This window comes from Herpailurus yagouaroundi, unplaced genomic scaffold (genome assembly GCF_014898765.1).
Source record: "Herpailurus yagouaroundi ecotype Mexico unplaced genomic scaffold, PumYag 191, whole genome shotgun sequence".
Lineage (NCBI taxonomy): Eukaryota > Metazoa > Chordata > Mammalia > Carnivora > Felidae > Herpailurus > Herpailurus yagouaroundi.
The window spans coordinates 10,200,893-10,224,275 of NW_024412422.1; the positions used below are offsets into that span (position 1 = coordinate 10,200,893).

General features: G+C 50.3%; 1 protein-coding gene across 5 annotated transcripts in view; it reads right to left on the minus strand.

Moving 5' to 3' along the window:
- Positions 1–23,383, minus strand: part of RPH3A (rabphilin 3A) — a 278,148-nt gene that overhangs the window by 79,514 nt on the left and 175,251 nt on the right. For 3 of the 5 annotated variants that reach the window (XM_040443834.1, XM_040443835.1, XM_040443833.1), the window contains exon 2: positions 23,008–23,128. The gene's annotated coding sequence lies outside the window, so the exon portion shown is untranslated. Of the gene's footprint in view, positions 1–23,007; positions 23,129–23,276 lie in introns of all 5 variants that reach the window. The other 2 variants (XM_040443836.1, XM_040443832.1) reach the window with 1 other exon arrangement.

Consider the following 23,383-nt stretch of genomic DNA (forward strand, 5'->3'; position numbering starts at 1 on the left):
AGAGACATGGCATTCCCATTTTACAGACGAGGAGACAGAGGCCCCACTTTGTCAAGGTCACACTGGCAGCAGGTGTAATATCCAGGGATGCAGACCAGGGTCTTGTATAAATGAGCCTTCTAACTACCCTGCTTCATTGACTACTGATGCAAATAACAGAACATTTGGCTAAGCATATTAATTTGCTGTTTTTATATGGCAAATACGGTTGCATAGTGGCAGTACTGTATGGTCTAACTCAATAATAAAAATAGCTTTGCTGGGTATTTTCTCTTCACCCCTGCAGATGCAGTCACCCTCCACCCGGCTCTGTGCCCTGGGAGAATGACCTGTGTGGGTGACATCAGTGGCCCCCTTGCCCTCCAGCTCCTCGTCGGGTTTGTCTAATGGGAGGCACCAGCAGAAGGCGGGAGGGAGGGAAGAGAGAGGCTGGGGCATTTATCCCCTGCTGGTCACCCTGGGTTGGCTGTTGGGGGTCCTGGCTCCTGTCAGGAGGACCCCTCCGTACAACCCTTTCTCTTCTGGATCCACAGCTGTTCCCTTCCTGCCCCTCCAGGCCGAGAGATGGGCCTGCTGGAGTGTTCGTGTGACTCTAAATATCTCTTCGTTAAACTCACCTCGGTCCTTAAACTGGGTGTGCAACCAGCTTCTGCTGCTTGCCAGGCACTGTTCGGGGAACTTAGCTCACCTAATCTTCACGGCGACCCAGTGAACGATGATCATTCCCCTTTCATGGGGGAGGCACCTGGAGCACAGAGAGGTCAGGTGACCTCTTCCAGATCACACAGCTAGGAGATGACGGGGACACATTTGGAATCCCTGCAGTGTGGCTCCAGAGCCTGTGCATTTGACCAGCTCACCATCCTGCCCTGAGGGTCTGTCCTTAGCAAGGGTAGGTTGGCACAGAAACGAACAGCACCAGCCTTCTGATGGGCAATTTCCAAGTACCACCTCCTTCCGTCTTCAATACCATCCTGTGAGGCAGGCCCTGACGTTACTCCTGTGCCTGGGGCTCAGAGGGGTGCGTTAATTGCCCAAGGTCACCAGCCAGGAGTGGTGGAGCCAGCCAGCTTACGAACCCCGGTTTGTCTCCCTTTAATGCCAACACCCTTGACCGCGACTCTGGACAACACCTCCTAGCACGTGGCCGCCTGGCGGCTGGGAGACTGGCTTAGGTAAAGGATGGCTTTCTAACCGTCAGAGGTACCAAAAGGAGGACGTGCTGCTTTGAGAGGTGATGAGCGGTCACACCAGACGTCATCCACACAAACAGCAAAACTGCCTGTTGGGGCTGCTGTAAAGATGGTGAGGTGCTTTTCTGAAACGGCCTCTCCTTTCTGCATTTGGGAAAGAACAGCTCAAGCTCACAGACTCTCCCCAGTTATGTGCGGGCAAAACTCCTTACGCTAACTCCCTAGCTTGGCCTGACTCTCTTTTAATGTTTATTCCTTCTTGAGAGAGAGAGAGAGAGAGAGAGACAGACAGAACATGAGTGGGGGAGGAGCAGAGAGAGAGGGAAACACAGAATCTGAAGCAGGCTCCAGGCTCTGAGCTGTCAGCATGGAGCCCGACGCGGGGCTTGAACCCACGGACCGTGAGATCATGACCTGAGCTCAAGTCAGATGCTTAACCGACTCCCCGGACTCTCCTACCCAGGCACCCCGGACTCTCCTACCAAGCAGGCAGAACCAGCCCCTTCAGACAGCAAGATTAAGTCCTCGGGCCTCAGACGCTCCCTGCCCTGGGAAAATGCATATTTTCACTTCCTCCTTGTGAAGCAGAGGCAATCAAGGCCCCAGGAAGGGCTCTAACTTGTTTTCTTGCCTCAGCACAACACACACACACACACACACACGTCCGTCTCATTTTCACCCATGGTACAAATTTCATGATAGAATTTTCCATCAAGGGCTTGGGCTTTGGAGTCCCATGGTCACCCTAGCAAACTATTTGGGCAAATAGTCTGCCCAAACTCTGGGCAAACTATTTAACTTCTCGGAGTCTCAGCTGGCTCATCTGGAAAATGGGGGCTGGGCTGGTGAGAGGTGGGAGTGGAAAACAGAGTAATAAAGGTTACCTAGCCCAGGGTGGGTACAGGTGCTACTCAGGTGTTCTTCCAGAACCTTCAACACCCCAAAAAATAACACGAGTTAGAGTCTCTGGCCAGGAAGGATACCTCTTGCCTTGCACCATCTGGCTACAGCCACTTCCCCGGGGCGTGGATCCTAAGAAATCTGAGGCCACTTCAGACAGAACAAAAAGCTCCTTTTAGTTGCCATGAATAATAGATCTTCAAGACCTGCCTCCCTCCGGCCCCTGCCCCGCCCAGACCTTCGTGGCGCCAGGTGGGAGAAAGTAACAGAAAAAGGAAATCTCGGTCGGTGTTGGCTGGAGAATATGAATGAACCACAAAGTTCCTGTCCCTCTCCCGTGTCCCCATGGAAACAGCCATCAGAACACCGAGTACGGACGGAGCCCTCCGTAATTTACAAAGGCCTTCGCCCTCACAATCCCCCAGGCAGGCGGGCATTAGACCCTCATCACTGGAGGCAAAAGAATGCAGAGAGGGGCCCAGCCAACAGGGTTCAGCTCTGCCTCTTTCTATCTGTATGTTGGGCTAGTCACTTAAACTCCCTGTGCCTCAGTTTCCTCATACGAAAACCAGAGGTGAGAGTAACAGTGATAACAGTACCTCCCTCAGAGGGGCGTTACAAGACTCAATGAGCTGATACTTTCAAGTGCTTAGAACAGTGTCTGGAACGTGGCTAGCACTAAATAAAGTGCAGCAAGTTAGCTCTGCCACACCTTCGGGGTGAAAAGGCTGATAATAACAGCCGTGATGGTATTTATCATCTACCGGGTACCAGCGGCCGCACTCAGTGACTTCCATACTCTGCCTCATGTAATGCTTGCATAGACACCATTGAGCTCATCTCACAAGTAGAAAAACTGAGATTGATAAGGGTTAACTAACTTTCGCCCTAGACCGAATTGGAGCCACAAAGGCACAGGGCTGGGAGTCAAGTACAGCTCAATTCTAAATACCCACCTACCATCGCCTTCCTCCTCCCCATCCCCTTTCGTTGGACCCCTAAATAAATAGAGAGCATTGATTCTGTTTCAGTGCCAAGTTCTCCACACATGTTGGTGCTCAGCGCAGCTGTATCTAAATTAATCCTCAACTCAACCTTTAGCCCCATTTTATACCAAGAAGCCGAAGCAAAGGCGAGTTTAGGTACTGGCCCAAAGTGTCCAGCAGAGGCAGGATCCAAACCCCAGAGGTGAGAGTCCATTTTTATACACACCACACACACGCACAGACGCACACACAGGCACACAACAATACCTTCGAGTTACATCCGATAAGTCACCGTCCATCCTCCGACTCGAAGACTTTCTGGAGAGACAGGACATTAAAACTACATCTGAAGCTGGTCTAGTTTCTCTTCTTTGCAAAGCTACTCGCTCCAGGAGGCTAAGCATTTTATTGCGTTACCGGCAGACACAGACTTACCCTGTCAACATCGAGATTTCCAGGGACTTACAGGAGCTCTCAAAAGTACATGAAGCCAACGGCAAAGAAAAATGCGGAACGCAGGTCACGGTCCAGTTTGTCCTGGGTCAAGCAGGGGAGACTGTTCAATTGATGTCCTTCAACGGACACGCCTCCCACCTGGTGTGGTTCCTTCCACACTCGCTCTGGACTTAGCACGTGGCTTTCTGTGGCCCATGGGAGACCAGTGAATAGGACACAAGCAGGGTTGAGGTCAGCCCCATTAGAGTGCCGTGCACTGATTTGACATCAAGAAGAGGAGGGAGAGAAGTCCACTCTCCATCCCCCGTGGAACCGTCAGTCTTGTGGAGAACGATCTCTGTGAACCACGGGAGGCTGGGCCCTGAGCTTCTGAGTTCACAGCACATGGGTCAGGTGGTTCTCCCAGGTGGAGAAAGCCCGCCTGAGGGAGAGGCCAACCCAGAAGAAAGCAGAGCTGCGTGATCGGAAATCAGTCTGAGTGCTATTTTGGAGCCACTGAGTACAGTCATGCCTCGTAGCCAAGAAACGTCCCCCTGTATCACTCGAACTAGACGGAGTTAGGTTTACCATTAATGTAGTTCTGACGGACACACACAAACTCACGCCCAGAATCGATTCACGTATTTGCAGATTCCGTATTTGTGAATTTGCCTACTCAGTAAAATCTGTTTGCAACCCCAAAATCAATACTTGTGGCACTTTCATTTTTCACCGGTAGCAATACTTGTGAGTGTGCACGCGCGCGCGCGCACACACACACACACACACACACACACAGTGGCCAGAAAAAACGGAGTTGCCCGACACGCATGTCACCAGCTCAAGTCCACCGGCAAATGAGCTCCAGCTCTCATACCATACACAAGTCTCTTTTTCAAGGTCTCGTTTAGGGCAACGCTGTTTGCATTATCGTCGGCGATCGCACTGTTTAAAAATGGCCCCCGAGCACAGTGCTGAGGTCTGGCCGGTGTTCCTCAGTGCAACAAGGCTGCGATGTGTCTCAGAGAGAAAATATGTTTGTCAGGTGAGTTCATATGCCATGAGGTATAGTGCTGTTGGCCCTGAGTTCAACGTTTATAATCAACAATACGATATACTGGGGCGCCTGGGTGGCTCAGTCGGTTAAGCGTCTGATTTCGGCTCAGGTCATGATCTCACGGTCCGTGAGTTCGAGCCCCACATCGGGCTCTGTGCTGACAGCTCGGAGCCTGGAGTCTGTTTCAGATTCTGTGGCTCCTTCCCTCTCTGCCCCTCCCCTGCTCACACACACTCTCTCTCTCTCAAAGATAAATAAACATTTTTTTAAAATTAACAATACGGAATACTGTTACAGACTCGACGTTTGTGTCCCCTCGACATTCAGGTGTTGAGACTCTACCCCCACAATGTGACGGTATGTGCAGGTGGGACCGTGGGAGGCGGTCAGGGGGTGGGACCCTCCTGATAGGATCGGTACCCATCTAAGAGTCACGAGAGAGCCGTCTTGCTGTCTTTGCCCTCTGCCACATAAAGACACAGCAAGGGGTCAGCAGTCCGCAGACCAGAAGAGGATCCTCACCAGAATCCGATGCCGCCGGCACCCTGACCGCAGACTTGCAGCCTCCAGAACAGTGAAAAATAAATTTCTGGGGGCACCTGGGTGGCTCAGTCGGTTGAGCGTCCAACTCTTGATTTTGGCTCAGATCATGATCTCATGGTTCATGAGTTCAGGCCCTGTGTCAGGCTCTGCACTGTCAATGTGGAGCCTGCTTGGGATTCTCTCTCTCTCTCAAAATAAACAAATAAAAATAAATAAATAAACTTTCATTGCTTAGAAACCACCCGGCCAAATAAGACATCTATTGAACCAGATGTCTTTACACAGAAACACACATAAAACAAGGATGTGCATGGACTGGTTGATGAAGTGTGACGAAAGGCTTGTAGGAACTAACCCTGTATTTCCCTCAGGAGCAATGATTCAGTATTTGCTGATTTGGTGATCAAGGTAAACTTGCACAACGTGATTACTCCAAATAATGAAATTACCTCCCTCTTTCTCTCTCTCTTTCATACATACCTATATGTGTATACATGCAAAATCAACAGTATATTACATGCACCATATGCAACGTTATATTATATATCCTGTGTATATGCAGATGTATATGTGTATATATATATATATATATATATATATATATATAATATATGTATACATTAGACATATATATGCAACATACTAGGCGAATTGGCAAGTGCTCCTAGCTTTCCACTTTCCCTTTTACAATGGGGACTATTAAGTGGGACAAACGCTTAGTAGTTTGGTCTGTTTTCTGTTTTCTGTTTTCAGATTGTGGTTGGGGCGAGGGGCAGATGATAAGATAATGGATGTCAAGAGGCAATTTGGGAGGAAAAGCGCCAAGGACCTACAAAGTCCCGTCATCGTGGCTTGTTTCCTGGCCAGCTTCTCCCACAAGATGCCCAAGGTGCGTTTCAGACCCCGTTCCCCCAACCACCCCCCTTCCGGAGCAGAACGGGGTGAACTGGGAGAATGGAAACCAGCCAGGAGCGAGCACATTGGTATGGGGATTCACCAGGGACGGAAAACTTACAGGAATCGTCTAGCACATGGCTCTTCTGGAGTCCGACCAGATAATGACCCGGGACTGGGAGCAAATGGGTTTCTAAGTGTCTTTGCCAGCTCTGGCATCCACGACACACGCTCAGAGGGGAAAGGTTGGCGGGGCCCACGGTGGCTGCCGATGGGTCCTCTCAAACCAGCTCGGTTTCTGCAATAAACCGGGTCACTGATGAGGGCTGATCTGGGGGAGCAGGAGGGTCCTCATCTTTCGCGGCTTGAGGACGGAGTCCCCTTGGCCCTGATTTTCAGCTCTTCTTGAGAGAAGAGACTTGAGGAAAGCAAGGAAACGGGAAGGTCATTTCTCCCTGAAAGACGGGTGGAGGCTTTGCAGCGATCTGTGAGTTTTCGGTCCGGCTTTGAAGGGCCAGGCTGCCCGTATGAAAACCAAGAAAGGAAACAAAAGTGTCCCCAACAAGCCTTCATGGGACCTGGTGTAGTGGGAGATGCGGAAGCCTTGAGTAGAAAACCAAGCCCCCGTGACGCAGAACCAAAGCCGGGGTCTGAATCTACAGGCACAGGGAGGGGGTGACGCTCAGCCCATGAACGGCCACTTGAGCTGGCGCTTCCGGAGACATCTTCAGGACCCCTCCTCAACAATCACCCCTCCTAGAAAGCCAACCTGTGTTCAGCGTGGGGACCCGTGAGGCAGGAAGTGGCTAAATCCAGACACTTCACCGGTGCCATCCTGGCTCAGCCCCTTGCCAGCCTTGGGCACGTTCCTGTCTGCACCTCGCTTCCTTTGTTTGGAGAGTGGGGGCTACAGATGTTCCTTCTTCGCAGGGCTGATGGAAGCGTCGGGTGGAATGAGGCATGTACAGTTCCCAGCACAGAGCCGGCCCCGGGGCCCCAGGATGCTGAGCGGGGTGGCTGGGGCAGCCGGACACGCCCCCGGAGACCCTCATCAGCTCTGCCACTGGCACAGCGCTTGGAGCCCTGCAAAGATTTCACACCAGCATCTCTCCCAAGCTTCACAATTTCCTTGCAAGTCACAGAACATGGGAGGGTAAGGGCCCGCTTCACGGGTGCCAGAAATGAGGACACACGAGGTGAGATGACTCATCAAAGGCACAGTGGTAGGGAACAGGTGGGCTGCCTTAGAATGTCCCTCGCTGCACCCTAGAATCAGGGCTTTGGGGGGCAGTAAAAATACTAGTTCCAGTATACTGGAATTATAGTATTCAGAGTATATAAACTTAAAAACAAACAACGGGGACCTGAGCGGCTCAGTCGGTTAAGCATCTGACTCTTGATCTCGGCTCAGCTCACGATCTCATGGTTTGTGGGTTCGAGCCCCGTGCTGGGCTTTGTGCTGACAGTGCAGAGCCTGCTTGGGATTCTGTCTGTCCCTCTCTCTGCCCCTCCTCTGCTTGCTCTCTGTCTCTGTCTCTCAAAATAAATAAACTTGGGGTGCCTGGGTGGCTCAGTCAGTTGAGCGTCCGACTACGGCTCAGGTCATGATCTCACCATTCGTGAGTTCGAGCCCCGCATCGGGCTCTGTGCTGACAGCTTGGAGCCTGGAGACTGCTTTGGATTCTGTGTCTCCCTCTCTTTCTGTTCCTCCCCTGCTTGCACTCTGTCGGTCTCTCTCTCAAAAATAAAGATTAAAAAAAAAAAGACTGTTAATAAATAAACTTTATTTTTTAAAAATTTCCTAATGCTTTTATTTATATTTAAGAGACAGAGAGCAAGCGGGGGAGGGGCAGAGAGAGAGGGAGACACAGAATCCGAAGCAGGCTCCAGGCTCTGAGCTGTCAGCACAGAGCCTGACTCGGGGCTTGAACTCATGAGCTGTGAGATCATGACCTGAGCCGAAGTTGGACGCTCAACTGACTGAGCCACCCAGGCGCCCCAAAATAAATAAACGTTAAAAAAATGCTAAATTCCAGAATCCCAACGAAACCACCTTTAGAAGAAACTTGTGGTGGGTACCCACATCATACTTTTGAAAGTCCTCCTGGTGATTATAATGTGCAGCCAGGGCAGAGAACCACGAGCTTAGAACCATGTGCCCCACTCCATACTGTCTTCAGGTCCCCGTCCCTCCTGCCAGGACATCTTAAACTTGGTCATGCATCAGTCACCTGGTGGGGGGGGGGGGCTCCTGAAAGTGGACTCATGCTCACTTGCCAGCCCCGGAGTTTCTGTTTCAGGAGGTCTAGGACAGAGCCCGAGAGTTTGCATTTCTAGTAAGTTCCAGGCACCACTGATGCTGCTGGTCTGGAGACCACACTCTGAAAACCACCACTTTATGCAGCGTTAGCAAAAGGGGGACCCACGAGACCAAGCTCCCTGGTTTGTGGTTTTCTTTCCACGGGTAACACTCTCTTGCCCTGGGTCAGAGCAAACGACTCTGGCGTGTGCTGGTCAATGTTATCAGAAATCTGGGAAGGCCAGGGAGAGACTGAGGGCGTTAGGGCTTTTCCTTCTCTTGTTTGTCTCCTTTTAGAAACAATCCGCCACTTAAGAGACTGTCCCTGAGCATTTGCTGGCTGTCCTTCTACCTGCAGCCCAGACCCTTTGCCTACAATGCAGGTCTTCTTAAATATTGAATAAGGCTGCTTCCATCAGCTGCCGCGGCCAGGGCTGAGGGAATGTGGATATTGACAAAGTCTTAATGCGATTAATCAGGTTAAAAAGAGCAGGCTGCAGAGCTAGTTTTATAAAAGACCTTCACTTTTTTCCCTGTCACAAAAATCTCTGGTGCCTCAACACCTTCCCTGTCCATCCCCCACCCCTTCTAGGGCTTGGGATTTTTTTTTTTTTTTTTTTTTCTGCTGCTGCTTTTGCTGTTCAGTGAACCGTTAGGTGAGTTAGAGCAGCCTGGGGAGTGGGTCAGGTTTTGAACAAGAGCAGGGAGCATTAGATGGACACTGTCAGCCTTCATTTATCCAGCAAATACTTACTGAGCACCTACTGTGTGCCCGATGCTCTGGGATACAGTACCCTGAGCACAGAGTGGTAACTAAAACAGTCAAACATTCCTATTCTGTTGGAGCTGGTGTTCCAGTGGGGAGATAGACAACGACAAAATAAATAAGTAATTTATGTATAAATAAACTTAAAAAAAAAAAAAAGAAACAAAAAGGCTTCCTGGGTGGCTCGGTCGGTTAAGCATCTGATTCTTGGTTTTGACTCAGGTCATGATCTCATGGTTCATGGGTTCAGGCCCCACATCAGGCTCTGCGCTGGCAGTGCGAAGTCTGTTTGGGATTCTCTCTCTCTCCTTCTCTCTCTCTCTCTGTCCCTCCTGAGCTCTCTCTCTCTCTCAAAATAAATATATGAACTTAAAAAAAAAACAAAATTAGTAAGTAATATAGTAAGATAGTGTGTCATATGATACTAAGTGCTGGAAATATGAAACAGACAAGGAGGAAGTAGGATTCTGTCGTGAGGGTGCACTTTTAAATAAGATGATCAGAAAAGGCCTCTCTGAGAAGGTGATGTCTGAAGAAAAGACCCGTAGAAGGTGAAGCAATGGGCAGAGGGTGGAAAGGATTAACAGGATCCCTTCTAGAATGTTGAGCGCTGAGATTTCATTATCATCACCTTGATCATCAACATAAAAATGGTACTAATGTTTATTGAGCATCCCTCCTATGCTACGCCTGTTCCAAACAAAGACTATGTACATATTGACCTGTTAAATCCCCAAGAAAATCCAGTGAGGTCGAGGTTATTGCTGTCCCCATTTTCCAGATGAGAAAACTGAGGCATGGGGAGATTTTTTTTTTTTTTTTTTTTTTTTTTTTTTTTTAGTAACTCGCTGAAGTCACACAGCAGCGGAGCTGGGATTTAAACCCAGGTGGATTGCCAACTGTCCCTAGCTCGTCTCTCCAGATTTTCAGGAGAAAATCACCACGATTCACTGCAGAACAAAACCTCTCCCTGGTTGGGGTCACACTGCCCTCCCCGCTTCCAGGAAGTAGGTGCTGTGAAGAGGGCACAGGGGGCTCGGCCAATACGCGAGGCTCTCTGTTGTCAGTTTAGAGTCTGTCAAATCGCCCCAAGTCCTCCCCTGGATGTGAATCCCACACGGCCGCTAGGGAGGCCTCTACAAAACCGATCAGATCAGGTCACCTGCCTGTGAAAACAGAACTTCCCTCGGAACTGCTCTCAGAATAAAGACAAGTGGCCACACCACCGCCCTGCAGGTACCACTGACTTCATCTCACACTGGGCTCCCCTCAACCTTGTGCTCCGACCACGCTGGCTTTCTTTCAGATCCTTGAATGCCACCTCAGGGCCTTTCCACGTGCTGTTCTCACGTCACAACTGTTCTGTTCTCTTTTCTTCACTCAGTTAACCCCTACTCACCCTTCAGCTGCTCTCACGGGAAATGTCATTACCTCAGGGAAGCCCTCCCAGCTTAGGTCAGATTTCTTTGTGAGACTCTCTCATAAATGTGTTCTCCCCTCTTTGGAATTCCTTGTCTCGGGTTTTAATGATATATAATTAAATTTTTTATGATAAGCATTTTAATATAATTTTATATAATAAACATAAAAACATATATGTTATATCTATATATAATAGTATATATATTATATATCTATAATAATATATCTATATTATATATAGATAATATATCTCCATATGCATGATTACTGATTCATGTCTACCTCCTCAAGAGAAAGGACCAAATCAAAACTGTTTTCTACTCTATTCTAGCACTGAGTACAGTGCCTGGCAAATGCTTTCCAGTGTTTGGTTACGAGACCAAATAGAAGGTAAGGGTTCCTCCCAACCAATAGGCCTCAGAAATTCACCTTCTATCCAAACTGTTTTTCACACTGGCAGGTGTCTCTCATTCTCTCTCCCTCAATTTGTTTTATGTTGCCTAACAAAATAGTTCAGGTAAATTCTTCCTAAACTTTTCAACCACCAAGGCAACTCCAAATGGTATCTCTCCCTTTTCCTGTTCTTCGACAAAAAGTATTTGCAGTAGGTAAGTTTTGCTGAAGTCACAAAACTTTGTCTATTTGTTTGGTTTGTTAATTATTTTCTAACTATGTATCAGCAGCAGAAAAAACATTTTTACGGGTTAATTGATTATTTGATATAATAAACATTTTTAGACAATTTTATATAATAAACATATAAAACCATATATAATTTTATATAATAAACCTTGACTCTAGAAGTAACTTAAAAAAAAAGTTCCAGGGGTGCGGGGATGGCTAAGTTGGTTGAACGTCTGACTTCGGCTCGGGTCATGATCTCGCGGTTCGTGAGTTCGAGCCCCGTGTCGGGCTCTGTGCTGACACAGCTGGGAGCCTGGAGCCTGCTTCGGATCCTGTGTCTCCCTCTCTCTCTGCCCCTCCCCTGCTCGTACTCTGTCTCTCTCTCAAAAACAAATAAACATTTTTTTAAAGTTCCATGTAATAATAAGCAGGGGACATCTATGCAGTGGAGCATGTATGGGGCCCTGTTCTGGGTGCTTTGTATATGAATTACCTGATAGAATCCTCAGAGCGTCCCTGTGAGGGAGGCGCATTATTCCCGTCTCACGGGTGGGTAAACTGAAGCCAGGGAGGCCGAATAACTTGCCCGAGGTCACAGGCTGCCGAGTTGCAAGGAATTATGGAGGCGACGGCTGTGCTCCTAATCACTGAATACTGCCCCCTGCTGATCAGTGTCGCCCCCCCCCGCCCCCCCATCCTTCAGCAGAAGGACCTTCCTACTTAACGTCCAAGATCCAAGCCAGGAGGATCTGAAGACTAGAGAATCCACGTCTGCAGAGCTTCACATCAAAGAAATTCCAAGCTGCTCGAACTTCACAACTCCAAACAATAAGTGGTGATTGGTTATTATCTTATTTTGCAGAGCAGAAGAACGAGGCCCTGGGAGGCTCACTTCCTGGCTATGGAAATTCAGTATTCGACTTTGGTGTCCAAAAGATCAGGGTTGGAATCCCTGAATCTACTCTTGACTGGCAGCATGAATTTGGGGAACTGAGAACTCTCTGTCCCCTGTAGCCTCGGAGTTCTGGTCTGCAAAATGGGCATGGTAACAATGCCTCCTTCGCAAGCCCTCTGAGGGTTACGGGCGATCACTTATGTAAGGGCAGATCACAAGGTCGAGCCCCCCGTGACTGCTCTGTGACTTGGTGGAAGAGGCTCCAATTCATTCGCTTCCCGTATGACCATGCAGCTCTGGGCTACAACCACTATGTGGCATAGCTGGGATTCGAACCTAGCTGGGTACTCTTAGCTCACGGGTCTTTTTAGCAAGAGGATGACAGAATGTTAAAAGCAGGTGGGGAGCCTCCCCAGGGCATCAGAGACCACCCTGTGGTAGAGACCTGAGGCCACCGTGCAGTCTGTCAACAAGAAATGACAGCCTTGTGGTGCCCCATTGATATGAAGGGTTCCATCCCAGACTTGCTGCCATGACGACCAGAGGGAGAATGTCCCAGAGCTGGAGGCTACTCGGTCCCAGGGCCTTGGAGTCTTCTGGGGACCTCTCCAGCCACTTGAAGACTCCCACTACCGGTTTCTAGGGTGTTTTAGCCTCTGAGCGTGCTCAGGACCAACATGAGCCTTTCTGCTGCCACCAGTCTGTTTCCAGAGGCCACGTCAGTGTTCGAGTAGAAACCCCAGTCCTGGAGAATGCACAGAGGCGGCTCGTGTGGCTGACGCTAGAAGGGATCAGGGTCTCTCCACATAGAGGGGGAAATAACTGTTCCACAGGGCAGACACTGTCTTGGCCTCAGCCAGGAAACCACACCCCAAAACACACACACACATACACACACACACACACACACACACACACACACTGACACAGATCCAGCAGAACATGGAAAGGATATAAACATCTACTTATGCAACTCCCCTCGCAGGGTGCCATCTTAAAAAGTTTTATTACACAGGGGCACCTGGGTGGCATAGTCAGTTAAGCGTCCGGCTTCGGCTCAGGTCATGATATCACAGTTCGTGAGCTCGAGCCCCGTATCAGGCTCTGTGCTGACGGCTCGGAGCCTGAAGCCTGCTTCAGATTCTGTGTCTCCCTCTCTGTCTGCCCCACCCATGCTCACACTCTGTCTCTCTCTCTCTCACATTAAAAAGTTTTATTACACAAAGCGATGACATATTATCATCTACTTCACTTTCAATAACCTTATAAAATGAATACCATCATTCTCCCCATTTTACAGAAGAAATTGAGGTTCAGAGAGGCAAAGTCACTTTGCCAAAGGGCACACAGCCATTGGTGGGTATCACGGTCTGATTCAGACCCAGATCTGCCTGCCTCGAACCCCACCAACATGACCACTGTCTCACTGTCCATACCCACGGGCACCACGAGTGGGTGCTCAGTGTTTGTTGAGCAAACAATCAAAAGCTAAACAGTGAAGCATCTCCCTACACCTCTGAAATGACTATTAAATCTCTATTAAAATAAGTCTCTGTGTCCTGAATCCCAGATGGTTAGTGCAGGAAAGTCCCAGAAATATTCCAGGTTAACTGGAATTAACATACGTGAAGAGAATGGGTAAGATGTGGGGTATTTATGCTTTGGAGCATGTAACAATTAGAAGCAAAGGATTAGATGCACGTTTTGCAACATGGAAGGATCTTAAAAACACAGTGCTAAGTGAAAAAAAAAGTGGGCAACAATGAAATTTATAGAACCATACCATTTATATAAGTTAAAGATGCATATTTTGGGGCACCTGGGTGACTCAGTAAGTTAAGCATCTGACTTCAGCTCAGGTCATGATCTCACAGCTCGTGGGTTCGAGCCCTGCGTCCGGCTCTGTGCTGACAGCATGGAGCCTGGAGCCTGCTTCAAGTTCTGTGTCTCTCTGTCTCTCTCTGCCCCTCCCATGCTCATGCTCCCTTTCTCTCAAAAACAAATAAACATTAAAAAAAAAATTAATGCATATTTTGAAGGTGCACATACAAACAAAAGAGAAGTCCATTAAATGGAATAGAAGGGCTGCCGGTGGTGCGGCGGGGGGGGCCCGCGCCCCCCGATGGCATATGAGGACGAAGAGAATAAGTAATGAAAAATTGACACAGAAACCTTTAGGGATCAACAGTGGTCATGTGCTAGGAAACAAGAGAGGAAAAGAGCTCCATTCTCAGCGCCTGGGCTACAACAAAAATTCCATGCTAATCTACAAAGCAGATGAGTTCTCTGTGGAAAACTGAGAGGCTACAAATGAGGCCAGCTCTCCTCTCACTATAATCAGAAGCAAAGCCCCCTCCCGGTCACCAGCACGTGAGCACTATTTATTTTTCCCTGGGGATTGCTCTCCAAAGAGGCATGTGCTGTCCGGAAGTGGACAGGCGTCCAGATCCCTCTGCAGGTAAGACACCAATAATACATAGGCCTGCCCGAGCCAGATAAACCCTCCCAAGGGAAAAAAAAAAACAAATCTAAAGAACAGCAGCAGGTCTCTTTCTGAGAGGCACAGGAGGCCTGTCATCGGTCTGAATGTTCCCTCCAGGGCTGAATTGTCTTGTTTTTGGCTTCTGGGACAAGCCAGTGCTGATGACTTCCTCTGGCCAGGGCCGGCCAGCCCTGGTGAACAACAGGACATCTGATGATCAGATGCCAGGAGCTCTTATCTTTCTTCCTACCCAGCAGCCCTTCCCACAAGCCCCCCCTCCCCGCCCCTCAGACCTTTGGGAGAAGTACCTGGCCAGACATCCCTGCCCGACACGGCAGCAGCAGCCACTTTCGGGGGCTGTATCACCTTTGCCAAGTCCCAATATGTTGCTTAGCCCTGGCAGATTAATTGAGCCACCGCTCATGGAAGAAAAAAAAAATTCTGAGCTGCTGCCTTTTCCTCTGGGGAGAGAGGGGTGGTGAATTTTAGCAAGCACCGAATGAGCATTGGCGATCTCCCTGAAAGGCCCCCCTCACTTAGCACACGCTGTCAGTCTTGCTTCTTAATCCACTGGCCCCTGGTGGCAGCCAAGGCCCCTCTCCTCATCCCCAGAATCTCCATGGCTGCACCAATGCCAAGAACAGGTCCTGTGTCCCCAGGAGTGGGCCCTGGCTCCTCCCTCAACCTACATGTGATCCGTCAGTAAGACCTGTCTGTGCTACTGCAAAATAAACATCCTAGAATCTGGCCACCTCCTTCCCTGCCACCACGTGGTCTGCGGCCCTGTCACTCGTCCCCGCCCTGGTCTCCTGTCTTCCACCCCTGCCTCCTGCAGCCCTTTTTCCACTAAGAAACCAAAGCAATCATTACCAAGGTTATAAATTAGATCATGGCACTTTCCTGATTAGAATCCTCCCCCCAGAGGAAATCAAATCCAGACTCCTTGCCTACAGGCGCAGGTCCTGCATGACCCGGCTCCCCGGCCCCTCAGCCCCCCGGCCCCCGGCCCACCTCGTCCCCTCACTTTCCACCACAATTGTCTCTGCCTCTGCACTTCTGTTCCCCTGGCCTGAATCATTCTGGCTCCTTCTGGAAACTCAACTTTCAATCCAAATGTTACCATCTCTAGAAGTTTCCCCTGGCCATCCTTTTTTTATAACAAAATTAACTTTCTTCCCCCTACCCACCACTTGTCTTTCTGTACCTTGTCATACTGTTTCCTGAAATCATCTTGTTCATGTATTTATTGGCTTTGTCCCCCAACTAGACCGTAAGCTCTAGCAGGGCAGAGAATTATGTCTCACTCACTGCTGAATCCTCAGGGCCTACAGCACTGCCTGGCACGTGGTATTTGGGACTGAATTGGTAGAAACCAGCGGTTCTCAAAGTGGGGTTCCTGGAGCAGCAGCAACCACGTCGTTGGGAATGATGTGTTAGGCACGCAAATTCCTTGGGCCCCGTACTGGCCCCAGTAGAATCAGAAACTGCCTTAATAGTCCTTCAGGGGATTCTGACATAGGCTCAAGAGGGAGAGCATCTGGCATAGGACCATCTACAATCTCTCACTGGATCCCCTCTTGTGGCAAATGAGCAAATAACTGGCTGGGTGGTCAGTCTTGCCGGGGGAAGGGGAGAGGAGGGAGGAGGGAGCCAGCCCCCTGCCCTTGACTGACCACTGGCTCTGCAGACCCAGGTCACCTTCATGCCCCAGGGCCACGCAGTGAATGTCAAGGCTGGGGAGGGCTACAGAAACCACGGTGTCCCTCCCCCTGAGCAGGAGAGCAGGTGACTGCCCCTCCCGTGGCCCCTCCCCCCCGAAAGCCACGTCTCTGGTCTTGGAGAGTTCGACAAGATTCCAGGCATTTGACATAGAGGTAAAAGGACCTACTTGTCCTGGTTTGCCCGAGCCTCTTCCAGTTTGAACACACAGAGAGTCTGGCATGCCCAGAATCCTCTCTGTCCCAGGCAAACTCGACGGCTGGTCACCCTACCTGGGGTCTTGGGGACTCACAAAGGCTTTCCCTTCCCAAGCCACTCGATATATCTGCACAGATGGGATGGGGCAGGGCAGGAAGGAGGAGAGGAAGAGAGTGGGGAGAAGAGGGAGAGAGACAGGCAGGGAGACCGGAGAGATGGGACAAGGAAAGAGGATTTTAAAAGGGTGGAACAGATGGGCGAGGGGACAGGGGCGGTGAAAAGGGGAGAGAAATCTAGAGAGAGAGGCACTTGGGGACACGGCGACGCTACAGTGACGGAGGAAAAAGCCAACAGGTAGAGGGGGCCGGGGACAAGGGGCAGGTGGAGGGAGAGAATGCACCACACAGATGCCTCTTGGGCAGCATGTCGCGTGGAAGGCCTCCCGGTAAACTTGGAGAAATCCTTTCTCCTCTCAGCAGCCCCGGCATGCCGCCCCGCCATCGATGGCTGGCACCAGAACCCGCTTACATAATCTGTTCTCTACTGAAAGCTGCTTCCATTCACAAGTCGCTGCCTGTCACTGTGTAGGTGCATTAAAGAGGGAAAAAAAAAAAAAGGAAAGAAAGAGGCAACTGAATGAACTCACTCAGATTATATTGAGAGACGAGGAGACTCTCCCCCTCTGCTCTCCAAATAAACCCTTCACATCATGCTGCCGGATGGTTTTCCTCTCGTTGATTAATAGCAGAGGGGTGGGCAAAACCCCAGCTTCCGGGGGCATATGTCATCGTGCTCCCTAACTGGATTACTGAGCCGGGGGCTGACACGGCTCCATTACAATGAGATTTAAGCATGCGTTATGTCATTAAAACTAACGACAGCAAGACAATTACTTCGAGGAAACCACGGTGCCATCGCATACGGCAGCCTGGTGCCTTGGTGCAGCTGCATCCCCCACACTTCCCTGGCCCAAACGGAAGGCCAGTTGGGCTAAGAACCAACTCTGTTCTCTCAAACCCCAAAGGCCTGGCCAGGCTAGCAGGCTGACTGGTCGCTGCTACCTTGCCACTAAGCCATCTGATAACCTAAGCCCCCCTGGGTCCTTCCTGCCTGAGAAAGAACTGCCCCCACTGGGGTGCTCAGAGGTTAGCAGGGAATGGGGTCAACATGGCGAGATCAGGCTCGTGCTTCTGTGGGCAACAGGGATTCAGTGGCAGAAAGGACATGGTGGGTGCTGGGGAGGCAAGAGGCCTGAATAGCACCCTGTTCAGCCCCTTGGGGGATGGAGGAGGCCTTGGGAGAAAGCCTGAGGCTTGCAACACCCCAGAACTGTTGTAACTCCCACCTGTAACGGTGTTGCGCATTTCAAAACCACCCCTTTATCTGTAGCAGGTGGAGGCTTGTGCAAACACACGTCTCAAGGCCCTGCCCTCCGAGTTTCTGATGGAGCGGGTCCAAGGTGCCCCCCAGGAATCTCCCTTGGATTCTCTTGGGCATCAAGAGCTTGCTAACCCCAGCAGAAGGTGAATCCAGCAACATTTGCCTTTCCTGCCTTTTGCCCCCTTCTTTTACCCGCAGGCTTAGTATGTGCAGGCTCCACTCCCCACCCCAAAAAAGCTCCCCCCTCACTTTTTGGAAGGGATATTTCCAACTCCTCTTCAGTAAAGTATACATGACGAAGAAGGCTGGGTGTGTTATCCCATCCCAGGCATCTGCTTTTTGTCTAAGAGCAAAGGCCTGAGACAAAACAAAAAACAAAAAACAAAAAACCCCAGAAACTTAAATGATGGAATTTCGGATGTCATTTAGCTGAGTGGAAACACCCCAAAAAGGGTGACTAAGGAAGCCCTCTCTCTGTACCACCCCCCACCAAGTTTACATTTTGAAATTTTTTTTTTCAACGTTTATTTATTTTTGGGACAGAGAGAGACAGAGCATGAACGGGGGAGGGGCAGAGAGAGAGGGAGACACAGAATCGGAAACAGGCTCCAGGCTCTGAGCCATCAGCCCAGAGCCTGACGCGGGGCTCGAACTCACGGACCGTGAGATCTTGACCTGGCTGAAGTCGGACGCTTAACCGACTGCGCCACCCAGGGGTCCCCAAGTTTACGTTTTGTAGGCAGCCACTTACTTAATCTAAGTCCCAAAAGACACTGTGTCTTTGTTACCATTTTATTCCCAAAACCCACCATGGTGCCAGGCATACTGTAAGCACTCAATAAATGGACAGCACTAGAGTAAGTGTCGATGATACTCCGTCAGGAGGAGACAGAGAGGCCCGTCCTTTGCCTGTAGCCGATCTGAGATGAAAGCCAAAGTCTAAACTCTGCACCAATGACTCATCATAATCAGCACACACTAAGTGCCTACTGTATGCGGACCTCTGGCTTGGACCGTGGGCCAAAGATACCTCCTCAAATTGCTCTGTCCCCTAGTCATCAACTAAGGTTTCATTCATTTATTCATGCATGCATGCCTCTGTGCAAGTCACTGCTGAACGGCTGCTGTATGCTAACCTTGACTTTAAACGCTGAGATGCTGCACAGCCTTGGCCCTTAGGGATTTGGCCTGTGGCGCCTCCGGAGCCCTATGCAGGAGCACCATGGCAGGGAAGCAAGGGGAAGCTCAGTTCTCCTAGGAAAGATTCACGGGCTCTGAGCTGGTGAGTTGGAATGATTCAGCAAAAAACCTCCCGAGGATTTGAAGAAACAAAAGACAGAGTAGTCAGTATGTGTATTCTCCTGCCAGACCCCCTCCTCCGGGGCCCGACCACCACGCTCACAGGGCCTGTTTCCTCAGGGCTTCACAGGCTTTAAGGAAAGGAGGTCATTATGCCCATTTCACAGATGAAGAAACTGAGGTCCCGGGAGCCACCGGAAACTGCACAAAAACCACACAGGGAATAAGCGGGACTGGAAGCATCCTGTTTCCAAGCCCTGTCTTCACTCCCCCAGGGCCCCAGAGCTGCACAACTGGCCCACAGGATTCACCTTCCTCTATCTCACCCCCATCCTGTTTCAGTCAGAGGTGACTTCACCACCATCACCCCTGTTGCTAACGTACGTTGCCTACTTACTTACTCCTCCCAGGCTCAGTACTAAGTACTTTGCAAGCATGAACTTTCCACAGTTTTACATTTCCTTAAGTATCCTCACTTTACAAGTGGAAAACTGAGCCTCGGGGAAGTGTAGTGACCCAACTAGAAGGATCAAAACCCAAGGGATCTATTTTCAGAGCCCACACTCTTAGCCACCATGCTGTGCAACCTTAACATACCTAACTGGGGAAACCGAGGCTCAGAGAGGTTAAGGGTCTTGCCTGAAGTCACACAGCAAGGAAGCACTGGGAGTCAGAATTCGAACTCAGGTCGTAGCTTCTCCCAGAGTCCCACCCTGCAGCGCCTCAGACAGCTAGTTAAGGAGGCAGAGCGGGGTGGGGAACAGGAAGGAGACGGGCCTATTTCTGTGGTGCTTCCTTCACAGTCCCAGCACAGCAGGGCTCTCCATCCTGGGTGGCAGCTGAATCATTTAAGCTCGTTGGCTCCAGCCTACCACGACTGGGTCCTGGATTTATTTTTATCCCAGGTTACAGCCACAGCACTTAACAGAAATCTACCACGCTGTTTGTTTCTCATTGCCTTCACATCAACTCCTGATTCGTCTGCATTTGTGACCAGCTCCCCACTCAAAGGGGATAAAGAGCAGAAGACAGGACCATATGTCATTGTGGTTTTTATTAGAAAGTCACAAACTCTCTACGACCAGCAATGGCGGAGAGGGGGGCGGTAAATAAAGAGTAAATACCACATCTTACGCGTAAACGCCCAGAGCAGCCAACCTGTCAAGAACTCACAGCCTCGGACAGGTAGCCAGGATGTATGTGAGCGGTATACCTTCTCTCCAGCTACTGCCTCTCTCCCCCCAGCGAGAAAGGCAATGTCTGCGTTTGTCTCCACAGCTCTGCTTCCCAACCACCCGCACAGGCTAGTGCCTAGAGAGGCACCACAGAACGTCCTCCCTCCACATCCGACCAGGCGGGGTGAGCAGGGGCTGCCAGAGCTGGGAGTAAAGGGAAGACGTCTTGTCTTCATGATGGTCGATTTCTATGTTGCTCTGCCGTGATTTCCTGTGTGGTCTTAGACAAGCCACTTTCCCTCTCTGGGCCCCCTTGAAGGGGTTAGACTAGATCAGAGATTCCAAACCTGAGGCGCTCAGGCGGGCATTACGGAGGCTCCACGGATCCCCGGGTGTTGTGTGTTTGTGGGAATCTGCATCTTTTCTGAGTGGAGGCTCTCAAAGGGGTCCTGGCTGCCACCCCTGGAATAAGTCTCTACAGAGCCTTCAAATGCTGCAATATCTGTATGTCTACATATCTGAGGCCACAAATAAAGCAGACTCCTCTCCAGCTGAGCACAAGATTCTAGGAACCTAGTGAAGTTCTCACAAGAGACCCCCCATCCCGGCTCACCCCAAACAGGACCTCCTTGACACATGTGATAAATTCCCAAACACAGCACAAACCCTTCCTAGAAGCCAGCCTGTACATACACTCCTAATACACAGCCACAGAGCTGGAAGGAGCTGGAAGGACCTCTGGAGTCACCTAGACCAGGTGCCTCATTGCACATACAGGGAAACTGAGGCCCAGAAAGGGGAGGCAGAGCTGGGGCTGGAACCCAGGTCTCCTGGTCCAAGTCCAAGCCTCTTTCCAGAAGCTTCTGTCTCCCTTTCCCTGGTGCACCACAATGCACCATTTCAAATGTGATGGGGGAGGAGGGAGGGCAGCCTTTTGGATGTTAGCCACCCCCAAGGAAATAAGGCTGAGAAGCAGCAAGGAGATGTTTTCAAAGCACCCACATGTTAAAAAACCCAGTCCCAGCTACCTCAGCTGGGCTAGCATCCATGTTCTGCCTGGCTGAACCGGTTGTTAAAACACTGAAATACTCCTGTACTAGATGGTGATGTTGCACTGAGGCCCCTGTGGCTCCCCTGATACTCTCCCAGTTCCCCCCAAACCTCTCCATAATCCAGCAATTAAAGGGTTAACACTCAGCACACTAGGGAACCCCCACTCCAGGGCCCCAGCCATTGCCCGGCTTGCCCAGTGATTGCCGAAGTTCAATATTTTAAATTTCACCCGTGGCCAGACCTTGCGGCTCCTCATCTGAACCAAATTTCTTCACGTCAATCATCACACTTGAGGCTTCCTGGGGAGGAAGCTAAGGCAACTTCCTCCTCAGAAGCGTGGGATTTGGCGGACCGAGTCTTTGACACTAACCACTGAACGGCCACCCCCGCTGCCTCATACACTCTACCTGAGCAGGCACAGGTCCCAGGATTCTGGCGTCCCCACTTGGCTCTGGGGCTGGAGATAATCACTGAGTGGGCCCTGCCTCCATTTCAGGCTTGCCAGTCTCCGGGGCTGATGTTTTATTCCTCCCACCACCGAGAACAAGAACCTACAGAGAAATCCTTGGGGGTACAGAAGACTGAAGTGGCCCCTGGGATAATAGTGAAGATGCTAAAAATAAGGACATTCGCTTCCAGAAAGGTAGATGTAATCAAAGCAGAAAGCAAAGAGAAATCTCCTTTTGATGGGCCACAGATCAGCAGCAAAGGCATTTTAAAATTAAATGTGAGTTTCTGGATTCAGTTACAAGAAACCTCAACTTCCCACTCACTAACAGGTTGGCGCAGGCTTATCCCATCAGGATCTCAGATAAAGAAACTAGATCGGGGTTTGGTCTGCTCTGGAACAGATCTGAAGCCGGAAACTGGAGTCTTTCCCCAGAACCTGAAAAAACCCTCTTCCCTTCTTTGCCTACTCTGAGACAAGCTCAGGATGGAGTCCCCCGGGCTGGTGCCAGGACGCACCCCCCACACAATCACTTACAGGTTACACCACCTGTGAAAATAAAACATCGTCTGCTCAGCAGGCGGCTGGCTGCCCTCCTCTGGCCTGCCTGACCGCTCAATTCCAAGCAAAATGTAGTCCTTTCATGGCTCCCAGATCGCCCATCTCAGGAAGCTTAGAACAGCCAAGCTTGCAAAAATCACTACAGTTGAATTATTCAGCTGTACCTGGAAGATGGTAGCTTCTGGGCTCTGTCCTGCACAAGCCTCACCTCGTGTGCCTAGGTGACCCTCAGCAAGGGTTAACCTTTCAGCCTCAGGTGAGCCTTTCCCCTCCAGGGCCAAGGTGCCCACCCACTGGATCAGAACACTCAGAGACCCTCCATACAGGCTAGCCATCCCATGAAGGGTTAATCCACCCAGAGACCTGCCGGCTACTTTCAATAGCTTCTGCTGCAAGGGAGAGGGTAAAAATTGGGCAGAAGCCACAATTTTGATCGCATTGCCTAAAACAGGAGCGCATTTTACCCCCTCCCTGGGCACCGAGCCAAAATCTCATTTAGCTTTGGGGTGCCGCTTAGGTGATCAAACACTGCAGAATGTGGGCAAATAAATGTGGTCATTTCTCAACACTCCTCCCCCCCCCCACCCTCTATCCCACCAGCTCATGTACACTCCTCATCCCCACTGGGATCCCAATACCCCCTAGCCCGTTTACACAATTGAGAAGAATAGCACTTACCACCACACCAGAGGATTGCAGAGGGAATGGGTGAGCCAAATTCTTGCCAACTCCTCCCTTCCCTGCCGGGTGGGAAGATGCTAACTCCCGATGACTTGATTTGAAAGCTCAGCGGAGGTGCCTGAAAGAAAATTGTTCATTTGATTCCCCTACTCTTCCCAAAAGAAAATCAAAGCACCAACACACACACACACACACACACACACACACACACACACACACACACCAACGACCCGTAAATCATGCAGGACCAAGAAGAAAAGAAATACCACTGCCAGAAGAAAAGAAAACTCAGACCAGTCAGTGGACAAGGCAAAGACAGTGGCTCCCTCAGACTGCCCTCCACATGGATGAAGGTTTTTCGCTCCGAGCCCTC